At 40.2% G+C, this 26,123-nt stretch overlaps 2 protein-coding genes across 11 annotated transcripts in view; both read right to left on the reverse strand.

Moving 5' to 3' along the window:
* ZNF804B (zinc finger protein 804B) overlaps window positions 1-26,123 on the reverse strand; it is a 530,395-nt gene that overhangs the window by 397,043 nt on the left and 107,229 nt on the right. The gene's annotated exons all lie outside the window — the stretch shown is intronic.
* Window positions 1-26,123, reverse strand: part of LOC149121849 (uncharacterized) — a 282,117-nt gene that overhangs the window by 189,122 nt on the left and 66,872 nt on the right. Inside the window, exon 2 of one of the 9 annotated variants that reach the window (XR_016222806.1) lies at window positions 20,879-21,166. The exons of the other annotated variants lie outside the window; for them this stretch is intronic. The gene's annotated coding sequence lies outside the window, so the exon portion shown is untranslated. Of the gene's footprint in view, window positions 1-20,878; window positions 21,167-26,123 lie in introns of those variants that run through there. 9 annotated transcript variants of the gene reach the window in all.

Genomic DNA, 26,123 nt, shown 5'->3' on the forward strand with positions numbered 1-26,123 from the left:
TGGAATAAGGAATACACGATATAGAAAAAGACAAACTTGTGAATAATAATCCAACACAGTAAGTGCTTAGCATAATGAGTTTTTCTGGAAACAGAGATAAAACAGTATTTAAAACACTCTTGGGTGTTAGGGAAAGTTAACAGTGGGCAGGTGTCATAAGTAAGTGATGAGTAAGTGGCAGGAAAGGCAGCAATCCCATGAACAATCCCGAGATGTAAGAGCAAGTGACATTCTGTGAACAACTGTAGGATATTGTGGTTACGTGGTAAGCCAAGGGGAGGGAAGAAGTAAATAAAATGGTGTCTGGGTATGAGAGAGTGTCAACTCCACACTATGAAATGCAGGCCCCTCAAGTATAGATAACCACAGACAAGGAGGTCAAACAAGACCCTGCATATCTGTGCTCTCACAGGAAAGAATTACATGGAGATTGTTTGAGCAACAGAGTGGGGAGGCATGAGAATGAAGTGGACAGGAGGAAGATGGAGAAGGAATTTCCCACATAAAGAAAAGGGAAAGAGAACTAACATGCACTGAGCTTGTTTATACACCAGAGACTGTGCTAGAATTGGCTTACCTGTGCCACCAAACCATGAGAGCAGATAAAATACCCATTTTCTGATGAAGTAGGGCTGACAAATGCAATGCAGCAAGTTAACTGTTGACTGCTTCACTCAACACATTTAAGTGACCTCTGCCACTAAGGGATGGGCAATATTTCATTACACAGCAACATACTGTAAACTACCTTTCATGGTGTCTTCAAGTTATGATTCTCAGGGAATGGTTTAGAAAAAGAAACTAAAAGAGCTCAACTTCTCTAAGATCACAGAGAATTAAATATATATATATATGAAGGTAACACATTCCATGTATTTTAAGAACCTGATACTTCCCACCCTACCCTCCCTATCTCCCTAGAGAGAATTTTATAGGTGAGGAAAGTACAGCAACAAAGAGGAAGAGAGTGACTTTGATCAGAGTTGTGGAGGACATGAATGTAGAAGAGGTAACTGATATCAAAGAAAACTATCAATGAGAAAGCCAAACTCTAAACTGAACTGGCTCCCAAGAATATAGACCGAGAAGTCCCACCATAGCTCACCTGCAAGCTGGAGGACCAGGACAACTAGTGATAACATTCACCCAGAGTCCTGACATCCTGAGAACAAGGGCAGATGCTGGTACATGTCTCAGAACCCAACGTCTCAACAACGTAGAGCTCTGAGATCCAAAGTCAAGAGAAGATGATTTCCCAGCTCCAGAGGAGGGAGGGAGGTACTGGCCTCTCCTCTGCCTTTTGTTCTTTGGGGTCCTAACAGATGGACTGGATGTTACTTGACCACACTGCCTATCTCTTCCACCCTCACAGACACGTCCAGTTATGTTTCACAAGCTATCTGGTCATCCCCTAGCCAACTCAGGCATTGAAGTGAGATAAATAAGCACAAAGTTCCAGCCAAAGGAGACCAGGAGGAATGTAATGTTCTTGAGACTTGAGACATTTCAAAGATAGTGGGAAAGAACTCCCATTAAATATAACCCAAGCCATTGTCCCACCATCAAAGTGGATGACTGCAAACAACATTATGGTTTCCATAGGTAAGACAACAGTTAACCCCCAGTTCATTTACCAAACAGTATACAGTAGCAGAAGTCTGTTGGCAGGCAGTGCCTGTGTCTAGATGTGTCTGTGAGGGTACTTCTGGAAGAGACAGGCAGTGTGGTCAGGCAACATCCAGTCCATCTGTTAGGACCCCAAAGAACAAAAGGCAGAGGCGTGGCCAGTACCTCCCTCCCTCCTCTGGAGCTGGGAAATTCATCTGCTCTTGACTTTGGATCTCAGAGCTCTACGTTGTTGAGACGTTGGGTTCTGAGACATGTACCAGCATCTGCCCTTGTTCTCAGGATGTCAGGACTCTGGGTGAATGTTACTAGTTGTCCTGGTCTTCCAGCTTGCAGGTGAGCTATGGTGGGACTTCCCGGTCTCTATATTCTTGGGAGCCAATTCAGTTTAGAGTTTGGCTTTCTCATTGACAGTTTTCTTTGATATCAGTTACCTCTGCTACATTCACGTCCAACATTGTACTTTTCCTTTTAACTTAGAGCAGAAAAAATTCCAGAACAGAAGTCTATCCTAAACCATGTACTCTCACTACAAATCCTCCCAAATTTCACCTAGCACTTTGGGATAAATGTTTCACCTGCTGCTGCTTTTCACTAGGATGGCACTGAAGGAGAACAAGCAAGCTCCTTCCCCTCTGAAAGCCACTGCCAAAGCAAATATTTGGAAAGACAAGAAGGCAGTGCCTAAAAGCGTCCACACAGCCACACACAACGACCAACCAATGTTACCTACATTCCTGCAGCCCAAGACGCTACACCTCTGGCAACAGCCCAGATAGGCTTTGCAGAGAGCCCCCAGGAGAAACAAGCTTGACCACTATGCCATCATCAAGCTCCCTGAACACTGAAGTCTGCTGCGAAGAAGACGTAAGACAACACACGGCTGCTCATTACGGGTGTCAAGGCCAAGGAGCATCGGATCAAGCAAGCTGTGGAGAAACTCCATGACACTGATGTAGCCAAAGCCAACACCCTGACCAGGCCCGATGGGGGGAAGGCGGCCTAGGTCCAACTGGCAACTGATGATGATGCATAGGATGTGGCCAAGAAAACCAGGACCGTCTGAACTGAGTCCAGCTGGCTAATTCTAAACAGACATTTTTTCAGCATTTAAAAAAGAATTACTTCTCTATTTGTGCTAACATTACCATAAATATAATTATCCAATTATCTGGAACTAACTGATCCTCTATATTGTTTTTAAAACTTTAGGGTCAATTTCAAGATGTACGTATCAGTGGTTAATGGAAAGTCACCAAAATGCCTCAAATTTCTGAGCAGATAAGATAGATATAAGATCATTATTCAGGCATCTCATTTAAAAATCTTTTCTCTAATGCATTTCTGAGCAAAAGGTTAACCTGAAAATTCAATAAAAAGAACATTTTATTTTCTTAGTGGCAGTGCTAGTATAATTAATAATGCATCATTTTATTGCACCCAATATAACCAGATTAATTTCCAATCTCATTATAATGTTTCATCAGGTGTAAACACATTAGACAGCTTTTATATGCTACAGAATCAACTATGAAAAATAATTTAGATATTCTGGTAAGTAATCCTAAGAAAGCTTATGAAAAGTAAAAATCTAATTTCTGAAAGAAGTCAACATGAGATACAATTCCTAATAGACTTTTTCTTTTCAATAGATTGCCCATATCTAATATGTTATAAAATGATCCATAGCTGTTCTTTATACATATGCATTTTTAATACTATCTGACTTAGGAAAGATAAACTATTCAAGGGGGAAATGCAAATTCTCTAATAAGAAATGGTACACTGCTGGACTTAGTTATCTGATATGCTCATCTTTTTAACTAGATTTTTGCAATATTGTATTGTTCACCCAAAATCAGATCAATACCTCACTGAAAAGGCAGCAACTACTGAGAAAAATCTGTATTGTTTTATAAGAAAAGATGAATTAGCATAGTAAATGCAGGCTAGTGATCTCATTTACAGATTTGGACTCTAAACTATGAACATTTCAATACTCCATTGAGAAGAACAAAAGATAATTTTACCCAAAATAAAAAACATCCCACCTAGAGAAAGATGACAGATAATGTAATATAATCCAACTATTTTTACTTTGATGATAAGATCCTTAGTACATAAACATAAACCGCATTTTGCTCAAAAATAAGATCCACCAAATACTGGGTAACTTGAAATCTAATGCTGTTTTTGAAGTGGAAATACCAATTATATATGCATTGAATTGCCTTCTCTTTTGCATTGCTTGATGGGAGGATTTGGTGTAGTAATGTATTCAGGAGCACTTTGAGCTCAAAGTGGGAAAGCATTAAGGGAAAATTATTATTAGTATCTTTCAGGAAAGAAAATGTGTGTGCCCTGATACAATGAATAAGGCGAATAAACAATTTAGAACGGCTCTTCCTTGACTTTCACTCAATGGCTACAGATTTTATGATGAAACTTGTTGCAAAATAAAAGATATTTACAGAAAGAAGTTCATGATTAATGATTTTTTTCACAAGTTTTAGTATTTTGTAGACAAAGGAGATGAATGAAAGTTAAACTGTAATGCGATTAACTGAGCAGATTATTGTACCCAAGTCTCTGTTTCTCCACCTGTCCCATGGTATGTAATAGAAACAGCTGTTTCAAATACAAAATTTACATAAAACACTAAGCTGTTTGAAATAAGTACTCAAAATGCAACTAAAATACCACTGGAAAATGTACAATGTCTTTAAACCTTAATAAAAAAAAAAGCTAAAAATTTTTACATACAAAAGTTGCAAAATATAACTTAGGCATACAAAAATGAAAAAGATAAATTTTCTTTGATATATCCATGAAATGCCATTATCTTCACTATGTATAAAATACATGTAATACAAATAAGATGCAATTATGTTAAACCCAGGAATTATTTTTCTGAGATTGTCTGTATTAACAATATTGATCAAGATCTCCTCTCTCGCTCTTTATTTATTAAAGGAGGTAAGCATACGGAGGGGGCTCAGAAAAAAAATAAGAAATCATTATGAAGATATAAAATATTTCCTGAGGGAACAGTGGAACTAGATGGTATTATATAGTTTGCGATGATTTAGCCAAGAACTGATATTATATAGTTTGAGATGAATTATCAAGAAAGAATGAGATTAGGCCTTTAACTTCATTAGAATTTGAACTTAACCAGATGATTTCTTCAGATCCAATTCCCTTTTTCTCTGATCTAAAATGCTATTTCTTCTAAAATAATCATAAAGATAGCTATAAACACAAATGTAGATAGCTCAGTAGGAAGTAAACCATTCCAAACATCAGCATCAAGAATATTAACTGTGGATTGGGCTTTGTGGCACAGCAGGTTAAGCTATATCCTGGGATGCTAACATCCCATATTGGAATTCCAGGTTCCAGTGCCTGCTACTCTTTCAAGATTTATTTTATTTATTTGAAAGACAGAATTACAGAGAGAGGTAGAGACAGAAAGAGAGAGGCAGGCCTTCCATCCACTGGTTCACTCCCCAAAGGTTGGAGCTGAGCTGATCCAAAGCCAGTGGCAGGAGCTTCTTCCCAGTCTTCCCTGCAGGTGCAGGGGCCCAAGGACTCATCTACTGCTTCCCCAGGCCATAGCAGAGAGCTGGATTGGAAGTGGAGCAGCCAGATCTAGAACCGGCACCCATATGGGATGCTGATGCTTCGTGCTAGGGCTTTAACCTCCTGCACCACAGCGCCAGCCCTTCTAATGTACTTAGAAGCAGTACTTGAGAACCTGCCCCCACCACACAGAGCCAGATGGAATTCTTGACTACAAGGTTTGGCCTGGTCGTGATCCTCCAGGGAGTGAGACAGGAGAAGTAAGATGTCTCTTTTCTCTCTTCTAAACAAATGAATATTTTCGAAAGAAAACATTCACTGTTACAGATATAAATGCAATTCTAAATTGTGGGTTCAGAATCACACAGACCAATGGCCTTGTAATTTTTTAAACATATATTTGAAAGGCAGAGTTAGAGAGTTAAAGATTTAGAGAGAATTAGATCTTCCATCCTCTGGTTCATTCCCTAAATGGCTGCAGTGGCCAAGGCTGGGCTAATCTGAAGCCTGGAGCTTCTTGCAGGTCTACCATGTGGGTGCAGGGGCCCAGGAACTTGGATCATCTTCTGCTGCTTTCCCAGGCACATTAGCAGGGAGCGGGATCAAAAGTAGAATATCCCGGACTCCAGTGGGCATACGGGATGCAGGGGTCACAGGTCGTGGCTTAATCTGCTATGGCACAATGCCAGCCCCCAACCTAATAATTTCTTTTTTTAAAAGATTTTATTTCTTTAAGAGGTAGTTATGCACAGAGAGGGAGAAGCAGAGAGAGAGGTCTTCCATCTACTGGTTCATACCCAACATGGCCACAACAGCCAGAGCTGAGCCGATCCAAAGCCAAGAGCAAGGAGCCTCTTCCTGGTCTCCCATGCAGGGGCTCAAGCACATTGGCCAACTTATACTGCTTTCCCAGGCCACAACACAAAGTTGGATTGGAAGAGGAGCAGCCAGGACATGAAGCAGCTAGCGCCACAGGCATAAACTTAGCCTATCATCCCCCACCTGGTAATTTTTTTTTTTTAAATCATATTCCTGACTACTTCTCTAGACCTACTGAGTTAGAATCCTTGGTGATAGGATTTGATAATCAGTGGCTTTATTAAGAACACAGATTATTTGTGTGTGCCCCAAAGTTGGAGGGAATTTCTCAGAAGAAGATACTTAGTCCTAATCATTTTTCATTGACTTTCAAGCTCACTCCAACAGGCACATCTGCAACACCTAGTCCTGGAAAGGGAACATTGCTGGGACAAAGGGGCTGAGTAAGGTTTTATGAGCCAGGGCATAATCTGCTTTCCACTCACACCCTGCCAGCTACAACTCACTTACACGGATATTCTGTAAACCTAGTTTAGCAGTATGCACCAAGAAGAAACGCCGACTCTGCCTAACTGTAAATACAGGGAAGACAAAGATTGTTTCCACTGTTTGTGCAATCCCAGGAGCTCCCCACCTGTTAATCACATCAACATCCCTGGCCGTGAGGCCTAGAAATAAATCAAACAACTTCCTCGTGGGATTTTTAGACACCCTGACATTTCAGAAAGACTGCTAGCTAATGCGTATCCTGTCTGATACTGTCTACCAGGCTTTCCCCAGAGGGAATTTGTTTTTATTTCCTTCTCCTTTTATAGAAAGAACAGTTACTTGAAATTTTATTCTGTTTTGAAGACACATGTTAAAAAAGAATTGCACCAGTGCCAGACATTTGGCTGAGTGGTTAAGACACCAGTTCTGATGTGGCAGGAATCTCAGACACAGGCACCAACGCTCTTAACAGGAACACAGGTTTTATTCCTGCTGGCAGGCCCAGAAGAGAGTTTGGTCTATAAATTCTGGGTCCTGAGCAAAGCAGGGAATTGCCTGATTTACCCTGGCACAAACAACTTTGAGTTTTCAAATACTCTGGATACACAGCATTATTACATAACCACCCCACATCATCACACCTGTGTGCACCTGAATCGCTGCCGCTGACCTCAGCACAACCGTGGTATTTCTCAAAAAGATCCCGTCACCTCCCTGTTCCCCAAAGGCCCCTGCTTGAAAACTTCTATCATTGTTGCCTTTGGCCAGCTTTTTTCTTCCTCAAGGAGAGGCGTCCCTGCTGTGTTCCCCAGGGTCCCTGCCACAAGGATGCCTCCATCTCCGTGCTTGTGTTATGTATGCATATGGGCAGCCACCAACCTGCAACACTGGCATCCCGTATAGGCACCGGTTAAAGGCCCAATGGCTCAACTTCTGATCCAGTTCCCTGCATGGAAAAGCGACAGCAGATGACCCAAATCCCTGGGCCACTACACCAGTGTCACATGGGACTCGGATGACATTCCAGGCTCTTGGAATCAGCCTCTCCCAGCAGGGGCGATTGTAGCCAACCGAGCAGTAAATCAGGGGACAAAGATCTCTTTCTCTGCCTCTCCCTGACTCTGTAACTCTGTGTTCAAAGAAATAAAGAAATCTTTTTAAAAATGCTTGCATCCCACATCCGAGTACCTAGATTGGTTTCCCAGCTCTGACTCCCGATTCCAGCTTCCTGCTAGTACGCACATGGGAAGTTAGCGGGTGTGGCTCACATAGGTGTGTTTCTGCCACTCATGTGGGAGAGCGTGACTGAATTTCTAGGTTCTAGCTTCTATGTTCAAGGTTTTCATTGCCCAGAAGGTGTTATTTGGGTAGCAAAAGACATTTGTATAAAAGATATTATCACTAATACTTCAACAACAACAAAAATATTCTTTATTTTATCCTGAAAATGATATTCAAAAGATGAGGAGATAAATATATGCATTTTACAATGAGATGAAAGTTGAGATGACCTTTCTTCAGTGCCTAGATGATGGTAATCCAAGTTTTTAAATAGTGTTCACTTGCTTCTATAATCTACTTACTAAATGTACAAAGAATGTTCAATTAAAATGGTCACTGGGCATTAAATTAATGCAATAAAGGTTAGAACACCGCAATTACTGATACATGCAAGGAAGACTAAAGAAGTGTAATTTCTAGTCAGTATATTGAAAATGCAAAGTCATTAATTTTTCATCAAGTTCCCCATGACATGTAAAAAAAAAAACTTAATTAAAATTAAAACTGTCCTTGGGGACAGTTTTTTGCCGTAAGGCTGTGGTTGGGACTCCAGCATCCCACACTGAAGGGCCCCAGTGCAAGTCCCAAGTTGGCTACCAACTCTAGATTCCACGTAATGTGGAATAATGTGGGGCAACCAGTGACAGCTCCAGTACTGGAGTTCCTGACTCCTGTGTGGGAGGCCTGGATGGAGTCCCTGGCTACAGCTGGTCCAGCCCTGGCTACTGTCAGCATGTGAGAAATAAAGAACTCTCCCCCATCCCAGAAATAAAAGTCCTTTAAAAATTTAATTTGATCCACTGTATGTTAAGTGCTTCATAACTTGTGTATTCTCTTTGATTTGGTAAATTTAGCTGCATAGTATTTTAAACTTTGATATGGCAGAAACAAAACTAACATTAAAACCAAAGATCAAAGCAAATTATGGAGAATTTGAAATATAAAATAGAAGCAGTTATATTTTCTTTATTTATACAATGCTTTCATCTATCAGTAAGAAGATGTTAATCCAACAGAAGCTCAAAAAAGATACATGCCATTTCTAAAGAAAAAAAAAATGCCAGTAGCCAGTATTCCTAGTATTTAGATTTTTCAGGCTATGGCATGTGATCCATTCTCAAACTGCAGCAATGATCACCTGAATAGGAATCTCACAAGAAAATGACCCACAACTACCAAGAATTTAAATATTCCTTCGGATGTGTAGATAGGTCCTGACACAGTGCTGCATCTGCCAAAGAACCTCAGGAGCGCTTCTCTCCCTGTTTTCTTCTCCTCCACTCCACCCTTTTCTATCCTCTGCCCTAATTCTGCCAGATTAGCATTTCAAGTAGCTTTTTCTCTTTTTTTATTTGACAGAGTTATAGACAGAGAGAGAGAGAGAGAGAGAGGAAGAGAGGGTTATTTGGTTCACTCCCCAAATGGCCAATCTGAAGCCAGGACCCAGGTGCTTCCTCCTGGTCTCCCATGCGGGTGTAGGGACCCAAGCACCTGGGCCATCCTCCACTGCCTTCCTGGGCAACAGCAGAGAGCTGGACTGGAAGAGGAGCAACCGGGACTAGAACCCGGTGCCCATATGGGATGCTGGCACTACAGGCAGAGGATTAGCCAAGTGAGCCACAGTGCCGGCCCCTCAAGTAGCTTTTTCAAAGTGAGTGTGAGAAAGTTTTAGAGTTCCTCCCATGTCTGAAAGCCTTTTTGTTTGTCCTCCTGAAGGGGAACATTGCCACCCATCATCAAGATACTTTCAATGAAGAGGCATGCTCTCCAACAGATGTTCACCAATCCAGCAGAATTCCAGCAACTTCTAGAAGTGATTTTACCTCCTCATGGGCTTTGGCGATAGTTATCAAACACAGAAACATTTGAGGAGAGTCTATCCTTAAGGAAAACTTGAGACAGATCTCCTTTACTTAGGCATATAAGAATGACAAAGATTTGGTCATTAAATTGAATGGATCTTCATTTGCCAAAGGGTAGTCCTGTGGTGTAGACACAGAGCAGGACTCCAAAGCCCACCTTTGCTTCCACTCTGTTGTCATGCCCTGCTCCTAAGTTAACCCCTTGCTCCCCACACTCTCCTTTTCCAAATCCTGCCTTTTCCAGTGCCCCACCATCTGTTGCTTACAGCAGGGGCAGCAGTCAGTCATTGCTCTCTGATCAGTAGAGTTCACGAAGGTTGAGGTGCAGAGGATGGAAGAGAGAAAGGACAGAGCTTGCCTGATGGCACCGTGCTTTAAGTTACGACAGCCTCAAGCTTCTGTTAGGAAAGTCCCTGCCACGTATTATCTTCAGAGTGTATCAGCTCTCAGGAGTGGCCTACATTCATTGTCACCATCCTCTAAGTGTAATTCCCTCCTCAACCCACAGCCTCATCTGAGCTATCAAAACAGCTCGGAGTCTATTTTCGTCAATTTAGTGGATATTTTCATAGCACTCTCCAAATTCTTGGCACAATCAGAAACGTGTACAATGCAGCCTCTTCATTGTCACTGTGCTCTTTCCTGGGCTAACAAATCACTTCCTGTGGAGTCTTCAATTGTCCTTCACGGCAGGTGCACTGGGAGCGAATTCCACAAGGCTTAGGTACAGAACTTTTATTCATTATGTACTCCTCTCCCCACATCAGTGGCTTTTAATCCTAACTATACACTTCACTCAAGAGGATTTAAAACTTAAAGTTGTACAGGATGAGCTCCAGGAAGGATGTTAAAACTCCCCTAATGTTCTAATGTGAAGCCTGAGTTGGAATTCACTGGACCTAGGGAACTCACCTATGCACATGGCTTTGACTCTTATTTGCACAATGATTCCAATCAGATGCACACACACATACACACAACTTTCCCAGAGCCACTTTTCAAACTCCATCTATCTCATCAACATTCAACATTTTTTATTATATTCCGTTCACAAAGAACGTTACAATTTTTTTACTAATCATTCCCCATGGAATTTAATACCATAATTATACTGTCTGTTTAGAAAGAATAAGAGCTTTCACCTCTCAAGAACTAATTTTCATCTCTTTGGGGTAATATCACCCTTGTTGAGAATGTACAGGTAAGATTTACCATATGTATCTTAAACTGTACAAAGACAGAAAAACATCATCTCTCCTCAAAGCGGAATGTTGCAAGGACTTTTGTATGAGTAACTGTCACTAACATCCAATCCACTACAATAACCATACACTTGAAAGGCATCGTCACCAACCTCTGCTATCCAAACCCTTGCCTCACCCCACTCAAACCTTTCTGTTCTACTTTTTGAGAACATCAGCGATCTGTCCACACTTGTCTATCCCATTTTACATCATCGGACACTAACAATGCCTATGAGAGCAGCCTTGTTGTGGGTGCATTAGACCCTAAGTATTACTAAGTCTCATGGAGAAGAAAGGTAGGATAATTCAGCACAACTCCCCATATTAAGAAACAGGAATAAGAACTTATGTAGTATATAAAGTGAGTTTAAAATCTTTGTAGTAAATGAAATGACAAGATTTCCATGAAAAAAATTCATACGCATCAGAAGTCTTTAAAACATTCATGGAAAATATGGGTGATGAAAAAGCAATGTAAAGAGTTCAAAAAAATTTGTCCCAAAATAAACATCTTTCAATTCCATTTTTCCCATAAACTTTGAAAAAGTACCTTCATGTTTTGTAGATAATGCAGAGAACAGATTGAGAAACCCACTCAATCACCCACTCAATTAATCACTAAGCCTATCTAAGTTTTACAAATACAAACATATTTAGTTATCTCATTAAGATATTATTAATTTTCCTATTAGATGTATTTGTATGGGTTAAAACCAATTTTTAAAAAGATTTTATTTATTTGTTTGAGAGGGTAGAATTATAGACAGTGAGAAAGAGAGAGAGGTCTTCTGTCCTTTGGTTCACTCCCCAATGGCCTCAACGGTTGGTGCTGCACCGATCTGAAGCCAGGAGCCAGGTGCTTCTTCCTGGTCTCCCATGTGGGTGCAGGGGCCCAAGGATTTGGGCCATCTTCCACTGCTTTCCTAGGCCCCAGAAGAGAGCTGGATTGGAATAGCAGCAGCCAAGAGTAGAACCTGTGCCCATATGGGATGCCAGCGCTACAGGTGGAGGATTAACCTATTGCGAAACAGCACCAGCCCCAAAACCAATTTTTATCCTGAAACAACCTTAACATCAAATTAACCAGTTTCTCCATTATTTCATTCTCATTGTTCAAGACATTTTCATTAAAATGTGCTAAAATACAGCATAGTATAAGCAATTAAACAAATGCAAAACAAAATTTTTTTCACAAATAAGTTAAAGTATGTGCCAGGCACTCTTAAACATTTTTCCAATACTCTGACATTCTCCTGATATAGTTATCTTGATTATACCCATTGTATAGACAAGAAAACGGAGCAGTCCATCTTGAATAGATCTGAAATTGAATTGTGAAGATAAAACACATATGCATGAGGTATAAGGCCTCATAACAGTTTTTAGAAGTTATAATGGTAAATTCTAAAGGGAAATTTGACAATCTTTGGTATCATCTAAAAGGAAAATGTGGGATTGGAGTAAATTTCAAATCTAAGTTGAATTCTAACAGGGAGAACCAGATAATTCAGGTTTTACATGATAACAAGTGAGTGGATGTGGAATAAGTGATTTTTAAATTGAAAGGAGATTAATGAGTCATCTTAAAGGAAAAGTATTAACTAATTATTCATTTCGGTTAAAAAAATATCCTATTGGCTACATTAAGAATATATTGAATTCTAAAATTTTACCTACAATGTATAGGGATTATTTGGATTAATCTTAGCTTTTTCTCAGTAATTTTTTTGGTATTTTTGTCTTACAATGTAGAGATTTTTCTTAAAGCTCTAACTTTATAAGGAAGAGGTATATATTCCTTACATATTAAAGCAATACTGTATTATCTCACAGCCTTCCATTTTAATCCAAAGCAATTTTTAAAAATTTGCTCCATTATGAATAGAAAAGATATCACCACCAGCTCAAGTCACAGTCTAACACACACAACATTTAACCTCAGATAAGTCTAACACCCAATATTGAGCTTTTACCCACAACTTTAAACCTGTTTAATGTCTGCTAAGCTCCTAAGAGGAACTGGAATTTGTTATAATGCCTCATAATAGATATACATTAAAAATTTCATTTTCTTAATCTCAATCAGTTGCTTCACAATTGGTTATTTCTAAATTGTGCTTTCGTATTTCTACATACTTCTACAAGTTAATGACTTGGCTAATATTGACCTCAGAGTTCTGATGCCAAGAAACATTAAGAGATAATAGAAATTAGAACATTCCTATCAGTCAATATATTCAAAGAATGTCATTATTCATCTTGCTTTTGTTTAAAAATTGTATTCTCTTAACTACCTTCTAGATAACTTGCTGTAATATATCAGATGATATTTGGAATGTGAAGCTAATCATATTTTTGGCTTTTTTTTTTTTTGACAGGCAGAGTTATACAGTGAGAGAGAAAGAGACAGAGACAAAGGTCTTCCTTCTGTTGGTTCACCCCCCAAATGAATGCTACCGCCGGTGCGCTGTGCTGATCCAAAGCCAGGAGCCAGGAGCTTCCTCCTGGTATCCCATGTGGGTGCAAGGCCCAAGCACTTGGGCCATCCTCCACTGCCTTCCTGGGACACAGCAGAGAGCTGGACTGCAAGAGGAACAACCAAGAGAGAACCAGCACTGGACCGGGACTAGAACCCAGGTTGCCAGCGCCACAGGTGGAGAATTAGCCTGGTGAGCCATGGCGCCAGCCAACTGCCCTGTAGTATGTCCTGAAATCTGGTATTGTGATGCCTCCAGCTTTGTTTTTGTTGTACAAGATTGCTTTAGCTATTCGAGGTCTCCTGTGCCTCCATATGAATTTCAGCATCATTTTTTCCAGCTCTGAGAAGAATGTCTTTGGTATTTTGATTGGTATCACACTGAACCTATAAATTACTTTGGAGAGAAAGGACATTTTGATGATATTGATTCTTCCAATCCTTGAGCATGGAAGATTTTTCCATTTTTGGTATCCTATTTCTTTAAGGTTTTGTAATTCTCATCGTAGAAATCTTTAACGTCATTGATTAAGTTTATTCCAAGGTATCTGATTGTATTTGTGGATATTGTGAATGAGACTGATCTTAGAAGTTCTTCCTCAGCCATGGCATTGCCTGTGTATACAAAGGATGCTGATTTTTGTGCATTGATTTTATATCCTGCTACTTTGCCAAACTCTTCTATGAGTTCCAATAGTCTCTTAGTAGAGTTCTTTGGATCCCCTAAGTAAAGAATCATATCTTCTGCAAAGAGGAATAGTTTGACTTCTTCCTTTCCAATTTGTATCCCTTTCATTTCTTTTTCTTGTCTGATGGCTCTGGCTAAAACTTCCAGAACTATATTGAATAGCAGTGGTGAGAATGGGCAACCCTGTCCGGTACTTGATCTCAGTGAAAATGCTTCCAACTTTTCCCCATTCAATAGGATGTTGTCCGTGGGTTTTTCATAAATTGCTTTGATTGTATTGAGGAATGTTCCTTCTATACCCAATTTGCTTAGAGTTTTCATCATGAAAGGGTGTTGTATTTTATCAAATGCTTTCTCTGCATCTATTGAGATAATAATTTTTTTCTTCTACAGTTTGTTAATGTGGTATATCACATTGATTGTTTTGCGAACACTGAACCATCCCTGTATACCAGGGATAAATCCCACTTGGTCTGGGTGGGTGATCTTTCTGATCTGTTGTTGCATTCTATTGGCGAGATTTTTATTGAGGATTTTTGCGTCTATGTTCATCCAGGATATTGGTCTGTAATTCTCTTTCAATGCTGCATCTTTTTCCGGCTTAGGAATTAAGGTGATGCTGGCTTCATAGAAAGAATTTGGGAGGATTCCCTCTTCTTCGATTGTTCTGAATAGTTTGAGAAGAATTGGAGTCAGTTCTTCTTTAAATGTCTGGTAGAATTCAGCAGTGAATCCATCTGGTCCTGGGCTTTTCTTTGTTGGGAGGGCCTTTATTACTGTTTCAATTTCTGTCTCAGTTATGGGTCTGTTTAGGTTTTCTATGTCTTCCTAGTTCAATTTAGGTAGGTTGCATGTGTCCAGGAATCTATCCATTTCTGATAGGTTTCCCTGTTTGCTGGCATACAGGTCCTTGTAGTAATTTCTGATGATTCTTTTTATTTCTGTGGTGTCTGTTGTTACATTTCCTTTTTCATCTCTGATTTTATTGATTTGGGTCTTTTCTCTTCTTTTTTTAGTTAGTTGGGCCAATGGGGTGTCATTTTGTTTATTTTTTCAAAAACCCAGCTCCTCGTTTGGCTGATTTTTTGTAATGTTTTTTTGGATTCAATCCTGTTGATTTCTTCTCTGATTTTAATTATTTCTCTTCTCCTACCAGATTTGGGTCTGGTTTGCTGCAGTTTTTCTAGATCCTTGAGATGCGTTGAAAGCTCATCTATTTGGTGCCTTTCCAATTTCTTGATGTAGGCACCTATTACTATAAACTTTCCTCTCAACACTGCTTTTACTGTATCCCGTAAGTTTTGCTATGTTGTGCTGTTACCCTCATTTACTTCCAGAAAGTTTTTGATTTCTTCTATGACCCACTGTTCATTCAGGAGCATGTTGTTCAGTCTCCATGTGTTTACATATGCTCTAGGGATTCCTGAGTTGCTAATTTCCAACTTCATTCCACAATGATCCGAGAAGCTGCATGGTGTGATTCTAATTCTTTTGAATTTGCGGAGACTTGCTTTATGGCCTAGTATGTGGTCAATCTTAGAGAAGGTTCCATGTAATGCTGAGAAGAATGTAAATTCTTTAAGTGTAGGATGAAAAATCTGTAGATATCTGTTAGATCCATGTGGGCTATAGTGTCATTTAAATCTACTGTATCCTTGTTGATCTTCTGTCTATTTGATCTATTTCTGAGAATGGAGTATTGAAGTACCCCAGTACTATTGTATTGGAGTCTACGTCTCCCTTTAAGTCCCTTACCAAATCTTTTAAATAATCTGGTGCCCTGTAATTAGGTGCATATACATTGATAATAGTTACATCTTCCTGTTGAATTGATCCGTTAATCATTACATAGTGCCACTCTTTGTCTCTCTTAACAGTTTTTGTGTTAAAGTTTATTTTGTCTGAAATTAAGATGGCTATGCCCACTCTTTTCTCATTTCTGTTGGCATGGTATATCTTTTCCCAGCCTTTCACTTTCAGTCTGCATGCATCTTTGTTGGACAGATGTGTTTCTTGTAAGCAGCAAATAGATGGGTTTTGTTCCTTAACCCAATCAGACAATCGGTGTCTTTTAACTGGACAGTTCAGGCCATTAACGTTCAATGTGACTATTGATTAGTAACTATGCCCCGCCATTTTCCCAAAGATATTTTCTAATATATGCTTTGAATTCCCTGTGATCTTTTGCTGTGAGGTTTCCTTCCTTTACCTTCTTTCATATGGATGACCATTTTTCTGTGTTTCTATGTGTAACACATCTTTAAGCATCTTTTGCAGGGCTGGACGAGTGGTGACAAATTCTTTCAATTTCTGTTTGCTGTGAAAGTCTTCATTTCACCTTCATTCACAAATGAGAGCTTTGCAGAATATAATATTCTGGGCTGGCAGTTTTTCTCTTTATACCTGGGCTATATCTCGCCATTCCCTCCTAGCTTATAGGGTTTCTGATGAGAAGTCAGCTGTGAGTCTGATTGGAGATCCTCTGAGAGTAATCTGACATTTCTCTCTTGCACATTTTAGAATCTTTTATGTTTCACTGTGGTGAGTTTGATTACAACGTGTCGTGGTGAGGATCATGTTTTTGGTCATGTTTACTAGGGGTTCTATGAACTTCCTGTACTAGGATGTCTCTGTCCTTCTCCAAACCTGGGAAATTCTCTGCTAGTATCTCACTAAAAAAAGCCTTCCAATCCTTTCTCTCTCCATGACTTCAGAAACTCTTAGAACCCGAATGTTGGGTTTTTTATAGTATTCTGTAGATTCCCAACAATATTTTTTACATTTCTAATTTCTTCTTCTTTTCTTTGGTTTGACTGTATACTTTCCTGTACTCTGTCTTCTAAGTCCAATATTCTCTTCTGCTTCACTCATTCTGTTTTTAAGGCTCTCTAATGCGTTTGCAATTTTTTTTTAATTTTTTTGACAGGCAGAGTGGACAGTGAGAGAGAGAGACAGAGAGAAAGGTCTTCCTTTGCCGTTGGTTCACCCTCCAATGGCTGCCACGGCCGGCGCACTGCGGCCGGCGCACCGCGCTGATCCAATGGCAGGAGCCAGGAGCCAGGTGCTTTTCCTGGTCTCCCATGGGGTGCAGGGCCCAAGCACCTGGGCCATCCTCCACTGCACTCCCGGGCCACAGCAGAGAGCTCGCCTGGAAGAGGGGCAACTGGGACAGAATCCGGCACCCCAACCGGGACTAGAACCCGGTGTGCCGGCGCCGCTAGGCAGAGGATTAGCCTAGTGAGCCGTGGCGCCGGCTGCGTTTGTAATTTGATCTATTGAATTCATCATTTTATTTTGCTTTCTCTTCACTATTACAATTTCATGTTCTACATGTTTCAGCATTTCATTTTGATTCCTCCTTAAGATTTCATTTTTATGAGAGATTTTCTATGCTGTATAGTAAGGATTTTCTGTAGTTCAAGAATTTGAGAACTTCTAAATGTTCTTATAAATTTTTTGAAATCCTTATCTTGCATTTCTTCTATCTCATCTTTATAATCTTGAATTGGGGTGTCTTGTTCATTTGGGGGCATCATAGTGCCTTCCTTGTTCTTGTTTCCTCGGTTTCTGCATTTGTTGCTTGGCATTGTGGAGATATTGATTTATTCTTTTTTTTTTCCTCACTGTGGTGGTTTTTCTTGTTATACTATGACTCTAGATTAATTGGACTGTTTTTGATGGACCCTTAGAGGCTTGTGATGGATGTGGCCAGAGAGCTCTGTTCGGTTCTTCAGGGTTAAGGGTGTGCCAAAGGTGACACACCCAGGTTAGGCATTATCAATCTTCTTTCTTGCTCTTGTGTGTGTGTGTGTGTGTGTGTGTGTGTTTTAATTTAGATGGGAAGTAATTCTGCACAGCTGAGTGGAATTAAAGTTAGTAATATCTGAGCTCTGGCCCCTGTGGGTATAATATTCGTCTGCTCTGTCCCAAGGAGCACACAGAGGATCTGTGCAGTCCTCAGTGTAAGCTCAAATCCCCCTGCAGTCTCGCACCTGGTTGCCAAGGTTACTGAGTTTGTGTACTCTCCCAAGAGTACTCACGTCTTGGGTACTCTGAGTTCTCACACAACTTTTTTTTTTTTTTTTTCCCACAGTCTCAGTTCATTAGCTCCACCCATTCACTAGGTCCTAACCTCCTGTTATTTCTTCCCACCAGAGTCAGGTTTTTCTGCGTGGCTGATGGCAGGTGCAGCTTTTATGTATGTCCAAAATGACACCTGCTCTTTGTCCTGCTCGCCTTTTTAAGGTGAGTGGAGAGAGAGAATTGTGTCCGTATCGGTCCCATTCATTTATTCATTCATTCTTGCATTCATTTATTTTTCTCTCCTCTGGTTAGGCTGGTGAATTTTCACCCATGGGGCTTCCAGCCTTGTCCCTTCTAGGCTCTTCCTGCCACTTTCCCACCAGTGTCTTGGGCTGCTGAGGTTTCACCTCACTCCCTTTCCAGTGCTGGTGTGTAGACTCAGTGGCTGGGGTCCCGAGCCGTGGGCACCTGTGCCCTCCACATAGGTCCACCATGTTCCACTAGTTCTGGAAGAGTTTCCTCTGCAGTTTTTTCCCTAACTCTTCCCTGAGACTACAGTATCTCCACTTTTATTAAACTATCTTTTCCCAGACTATCAGTGTGCTCCCTCCCTATTCCGCCATCTTGGAGGACTCCAACATTCTACTTTTCAACTGTATACCATATCTAGAATATTTACAGTCTATTTTAAAGATTTCCTCAGAACTTAAGTACCATACTCACATTTCCTGGAAATTGACTTATGTTTAAGCACTGCTCATGATTAAGAAGGTGAAGATATCATGATGCATAATTTCAGAGAGCTTAGAGCTTCTTGTAGGAGAAATGATTAAAGTACATGAACTTAACAGTAAACAATATGACAGATTTTGAACAATAGAGCAAGAGAGTACAGAAGCAAAGAGTTAACTATAATAAATCTGATCATGAGAAATTTAATGATAGACAACATGAGATTTGGTCTGGGGCTTCTAAAAGTATCTAGGGTTTGGCCCATGGATAAATGACAGACATTTTGTACGAGGGGATAAATGGAAATATATAGATGTTGCATAAGATCCCTGGTCCATATGAATTTGAGGAGCTTACACTCATTTGAGACAACTAACACAGTGTAGATAAATTCAGCTCCATTAAATGCATCCACAGCATAGAGAGTTTGGAAAGAAAAGTTGAGATCTAATGTGATAGGAAAGGGTCATTCAAGGGACCTGCAGAAGACAAAGTGCTGATCTGGCAGGTCCTTGGCCTGAGACACCTGAGAGGTGTTGAGTCCGAGAAGCCGTTATGGCAAACTGCACCTGTCATGTCCTGGCAGTCTGGGAAAGATGAAAACACATAGACTCTAAACAACACGACTTACAGCTAAAATGCAATGCAAGCAGAATAACAAAATCACAGATTTTAAAGAACAAGTTGTTTCATAGATTCACCATTTGTGGATCTGTATAATACTGGCCTGTTCATATTCAAACTCCCTGAATCTCAAATATGTTGCACCATTATATAGTGCCTGGATAAGTAAGTCTACATGCAAACACCCTAATTAAATGCTTATGAGATACTTAAGAAATGCTGTATTTGTCTTAAAAAATCTTAAATGTATTATACTATAAAACATTGTGCACATTTTCAAACCATAAAGTTTCCTGTAAACTACTTATTTTATTCAGTTTTAACTCTTATTACAGTCCTCAATCAAGCAGGATCTTCCCAGATAAAAATTCTATAATCTATCACTGGAAAAATGCTAAAACAGCATCCCATTATTGACCAAAGTTTAAATATATTTCATTTATTATGTTTACATTTTCCTCAGGTTTGCTAGAGCATACCATAATGTTTGTCATTAATCTGTGTTCTGTTATAATGCATGCATTGCATATCACCGTTTATTAGTTATTAACTAAAAAACTTGCAAGCACATTTGCTCTGTGGTTTTCAGGATTTCGGTATTGCCTTCACTCAAGTAAACCACATGTTACTTTCCTAGTAGAATCGCGTTTTTTTTCTGTGCTCTTCTGCCTCTTAGTTGCTCTGACTTGGCAGTCCTCATATCTGCCCTCCACATCCCTCTGTTTAGACACCCTCATATCTGAATAATTCACTGGAGTTCAGAGATAGTTGAAATGACCCTACTTGATTTTACTCTGCCACCTGAGAATGAAAGACAGCACGTTTTATTTTCCCAAGAACCTTTTCCACACTGCAGGAGCCAATTCCACCTATCAATTATTTACCCCTAAATGGCTCCTCAGTTTGCTAAAATAATCAGTTTGTGTTGTTTTCCCAACCTTGTATAATTGATGTAGAATTATCAGTCCTTTCATGGAATATTCTCTTGAAATTAATGTAGAATTTAATGAGAAGTGAATGACATTAAATCATTATATTGTCTCTAAATCTTATTAACACAGTTAATATCCTAATGATAAACATATTCGATATTACTGATGATGGTTATTAGAAGTTAATATGTATGAACAGAAAAATGCTGAAACCGATGTACAGGTCCAGAAATAATGTTCTTGTTCACAGCAAATGTTTCAGAAATACTATTTGTATTTGCAACGCCTTCTTTTGCAGTGTGTCACTGTTTAGATTGGGGTGATAAAAATATGGCTCTGTGCACCTGCACTGTGAACATCACATCAAGGCTAACTCCCTTTGGAGTCTCTTGTACCTCTCTTTGTGCTGTAGAATACAGAAATCTAACGTGTAGATTTTCAAAACTGCCTTGCAGGCAGACCAATCAAAGTGACTTAGATTCTGACAATGATTAGTCACTAAGAAAGCAATTTACTCAAATGTGAATGAAGGTTGAGGAGGAGGGCAGTGGCTCTGAATGCATCCACTTCCAGCTGATGCAGCTCTGAACACATGGCATGACAGTTTCCTGATCTCCAGATGTCATTTACAATGACCAGAAGTGGTCATTTTCTAGTCACTCCACATTCAACACGCGAACAAGCGACAGGTGGCAGCATCCCTGTAGGGCCTCTCCCCTGGTGGATCACAGCAGCCAACCTGCAGCCCGATCCTTCAGCCCTTTCAACTGTTGGACAACTTCCCCATACTTAAAATAAAAGAAAAAAAAACAGGTTTTAGTGCTTCATCCTGTTTAAGGTACATGAAATGATGTCATGAGACAAATATTAACAGTAAATTGGTTACTGTAGTGAAGCACATCAACACATAATTTTGCACACTCACCCTTCTCTGTGTCTTTGTGCGTGAATGGCAAGAGCAGCAACAGTGTGCTCACTTAGCAAGAATTCAGAATAAAATACACTCCTAACCACAGTCCTCATGTTGTATGTGAGGTCATTCGACTTCATCGTGCTGCTTACCTGCTACTTTGAAACCTTCGGCTAACTCTTGGGTCATTTCCTCTCAGACACCCTGTGTCACTCTGTAACCACATTTTATTCTCTTTTCAGTCATTTCTTCAAGTTGCTGGATGAGTTACAATCATCTGTAGCTGACTTCTGATTGAAGCACTGTCAAAACCTAAAGCAAACCTAGATCCCAGGACAGGCTGTGGCTGCTGACCGCTGGCTTGTCCTCCTCAACCTAGGTCCCAGAACAGGCTGTGGCTGCTGACCGCTGGCTTGTCCTCCTCAACCTAGGTCCCAGAACAGGCTGTGGCTGCTGACTGCTGGCTTGTCCTCCTCAACCTAGGTCCCAGGACAGGCTGTGGCTGCTGACCGCTGGCTTGTCCTCCTCAACCTAGGTCCCAGGACAGGCTGTGACTGCTGACCGCTGGCTTGTCCTCCTCAACCTAGGTCCCAGAACAGGCTATGGCTGCTGACTGCTGGCTTGTCCTCCTCAACCTAGGTCCCGGGACAGGCTGTGGCTGCTGACTGCTGGCTTGTCCTCCTCAACCTAGGTCCCGGGACAGGCTGTGGCTGCTGACTGCTGGCTTGTCCTCCTCAGCAGAGCATACAACACTCCTGCCCTCCCCACAGCATCCTCAGTCTCTAAGTCAGGAAGAACTGAAGAAGCACCCCCAGATAAACATGAAACTCCACAAGCTCCACCTATAAATCATCCCCCTCACAGTTTCCCATATGAAAAAATATATTTAAGGGAGGTTAAAACCTTACATTGCCACAATCAGAACTTAAAGAATAAATTTTGGAACAATACACACATGGTTATAGGCTTATGATTAAGCAAGGTAATAAACAACGTTGGTGTTTGTTCTCCTTATTTTATGGAATGAGAGGAGATTAAAAACAAAAAAGGGGGTACTTTTTCTAACACCTGAAGGAAGAGGACATCAGCAGAGGCAGAGGACGCCAAGTGTCATAGAGAACAAGTGAGGATGGATTAGTCACTTCTTACTTTTTCCCCACTGTCAACAGTATACACATAAAAGGTAGCACATTATTGCTGAGAGCTAAATAAGTGATGCGTTCCAGGACGTGTATTCCTGGTGGGGAATACAGGGGACAGATGATGGGTCAAAGGACACCACCACAATAGAAATCATGTTTTACAGTCGCTGCTGTCGCCACAACAATTCTCCCTACAGAATGATGCTTTGAAAAATCTCTTGCTATGTCTATAAACCAAGAATGAATACCTCTATATGCGTTTGACTCACAATTCTAATCAACAATTACTGTATTAGAAAACAATTCTCTACATTATGGGGTGGAACTTAACAGAAAAGGACAATATACATGTAACTAGGAAGGCAACCTCAAGAGATGATTCTTCTCATTCCAGTAGGAAAAATAAAATAAACATGCTATCCTTGTGATAGGAGTATACCTGGACTTCAAACATTCAATTGAGATTCTCTTCTTTCCTCCCTACAAGAAACTGACACCCAAGGAAGCCTTTGAATCCTTTTCAAACCAGCATTTCAAAGCTACTTTGCTGACTTAAATCTAGATTTGGCTTAGCAGATTCAACCACTGAGTTCAAAGATAACTCTAAATTTGACCCAATCTGTTTTCCTGTCTTTATACAGGCTGTAAAGCATCTGAGATTAATGGAAAACATGAATAAAAAGGTCTTGGGTCCTGAAAGCATCAATAAAGGCAGCCCGCCAATTGAAACTGGCAGTGGTTGCCCACGGTGTGAGTCAAACGAAGTGCCAGCCACATTAGGCTGACAGGTGGGATAGTGCTTGCTGTGTGTATATGGGAGGATGTGCCAGCATGTTTAAAACCCACTTCAGTGACTCCTTATTCTGGTCCTCATATGTTTTCTCAAAGTGATCACAAACGAGATTTAGATTTTTTTTGCATATCTAAAAAAATAAGTGGATAATATTATTAAGTGGGGTAGGAACAATGAGCAAATTGGATTGCACTATTCTCAAAATATCATTTTCTGTAATAACACTAGGTTTTGGCTCTTCAGCAGTGGACATGCATGACTAAGTTGGTTCTGTGGGCAGTAACAAGGACCAAAGATTATCCCAATTACAGCATCCAGATAAGAGATGGAAGTAGGCACAGGTGTAGTTAGGGCATCAGTAGAGGGATGTCATTTATCACAGCTAATCACTATCTTCAGTATTTAAAAATAGTACTTTGACATTCTAAAATGTCAGTATATGTTGTTGGAATGGCAGTACATGTCACTTAAAAAGAAAAGAGTAATATACACACATCCTACGTACCCATCAACAGCAGATTAATGAATAGATTACATGCATTATATTTTTATATATAAGGTGATTATATGAATAAAATTACATGCTAGTATACCAAGCAATCAAAGCGATGAATCTAATAGCAGGAAATATTGTTTTATCAGACTCATACTGAGTAGCTTGGCTCAGCTTATTTAATTTCTATATGTTTTAGCTTTATTAAATGTGGAGTAGCTATAACAATAATAAGAATCTCATGTGGTTATTCTAGTGGATGCCTGAAACTGAGGATAACAGTTTATATATATATTACATATACATTAATGTTTTCCTTGATATACATACCTATGATAAAAATGTATATTAAGCACAGTAAGAGATTAAAAAAATAGAATAATTAACAATATACTATACCAGTCATATGAATATGGTCTTTCTCTCACAACAGTCCACTTGATAACAGACAGCTACTATGTGTCCAAGTAGAGAGCAGCATACACAATGTGGATTTGATAAATAAATGGTTCACCCACCAGCTGGGACACATAGCAGGACAGTAGGAGATGTCATTAAGCTACTATGAGTGACACACAATTTAAATTTATGAATTGCTCATGAGAGGTTCTCAGAAAGTATGGAAATATGCATATTATAAAACAAACTACAAATTTCAAAAGTTTCTACAGCAAAATCAATTTACCTTTTGATTCACTTGTTATGAATTTAAGTATACTCAGTTCTAGAGCCTTTTTTAGAGTTTTTATTTTGTATTTGAAAGAATTACAGAGAGAAAGATCTTTATCCAGTGGTTCTCTCCACAGATGGCCACAAGGGCTGGCACCAGGCCTAACTGAAGCCAGGAACCAGGAGCCAGAAGCTTCTTGCAGGCCTCCCATGTGAGTAGCAGGGGCCCAAGCACCTGGGCCATCTTCTTCTGCTTTTCTCAGGCCATTTACAGGGAGCTGGATCAGAAGCAGAGTAGCTGGACCATGAACCAACACCCATGTGCAATGCTGGTATTGCAGATGGTGGCATTACCTGCTACACCACAATGCCAGCCCAGTTTCTAGGGTTTTCCATGTAATATTTTCACACTGCAGTTGACTCTTGGCAACTGGAATGATGGAAGAGAAAAGCCTAGGTAAGAGGGCAACTACTTTATTAAATGAGATGCTATTTGCTTCACACATGTACAGTCTCCATGAAATGCCTTTGTTATAATTATATTGAACAAACTGCTAGGAATCACATGATTACAAGTTAGCAAGTTTACTCCTGATTACATCAGTTCCTTTCTCCTCATTGGAATCTCCTCACTAAGCTGCTCCTCTCTGAATTCTTCTGCAGTCAGCACCTCATGAGCTGTATGTCACCTGCTTTGTGCAGTGTCTAGTGGTGACATGCACATTTCTGCTGTGCCCATCTCCTACTGCATCCTGCCATGTTCACCCACAGAGACAGTAGGCTCTGGTCAACTCCAAGGCCATACTTGAATGGAATTAACCAAGGGGGGCATTTTTGAAACTAACTTGTAAAGTTAAGATCCATTTTTAAAGGACACTAAAGGCTACATATGGCATTTTAATTATTCATTGACACACAAAAAGCTGCCCTAAACGTTGTGAATTCCAACAATGACTTATCTTCCCATGGGTCTGTGGGTAAGGTGAGTATGTCCAAGTGATTTTCTGTTCCAAGTGGGACTGACTGCAATGACTCCCTTTGGACCATTTCACTTGGTTGCAGAGCTGAGCCAAAAAGTTCAAGCCTTACATTTCTGCATGTAGCTCTCTCTTCCCAGAACCTGCTTGGTCATCAACACACTGTGGTGACATTGGGTAGATGTGCCACTGCTACTGAGTTGATTGCTCCCAAAGAGAAAATGAAAGCTTTTATCTCCTCAAAGCATTTTCTCAGTATTCTGTTGACCAAGACAAGTTATGTGCATAAATTTAAAATGGGGAAAAGGGGCAAACGCTGTGGCATAGAGGGTTAAGTCACCGCCTGCAGCACCAGCATCCATATGGGCATGGGTTAAAATCCTGGCTGTTCCACTTGCGATCCTGTTCCCTGCTAATGGCCTGGGAAACCAGACCGGGATGGCCTAAGAGCTTGGGCCCCTGTACCTATGTGAGAGACCCAGAAGAAGCTCCTGTCTTCTGGCTGTGGTCTGACCCAGCCCCAGCTATTGCAGCTCTCTAGGAAATGAACCAGCGGATGGACAATCTCTCTCTCTCTCGGTCTTGCCCTATCTCTCTGTAACTCTGACTTTCAAATAAAATAAAAGTATCTTAAAGAAATTAAAATGAGGGAAAGGAGAATATATAAAACCTCCTGATGGGAAAATAACCTTACACAAGAAAGGAAATTATTGCTCCTGCCATCTATAAAGACTCAATCACATATAACCATTAGTTCTACA

This window comes from Oryctolagus cuniculus, chromosome 16 (assembly GCF_051225735.1).
Source record: "Oryctolagus cuniculus isolate XC-2025 breed Fujian yellow rabbit chromosome 16, ASM5122573v1, whole genome shotgun sequence".
Lineage (NCBI taxonomy): Eukaryota > Metazoa > Chordata > Mammalia > Lagomorpha > Leporidae > Oryctolagus > Oryctolagus cuniculus.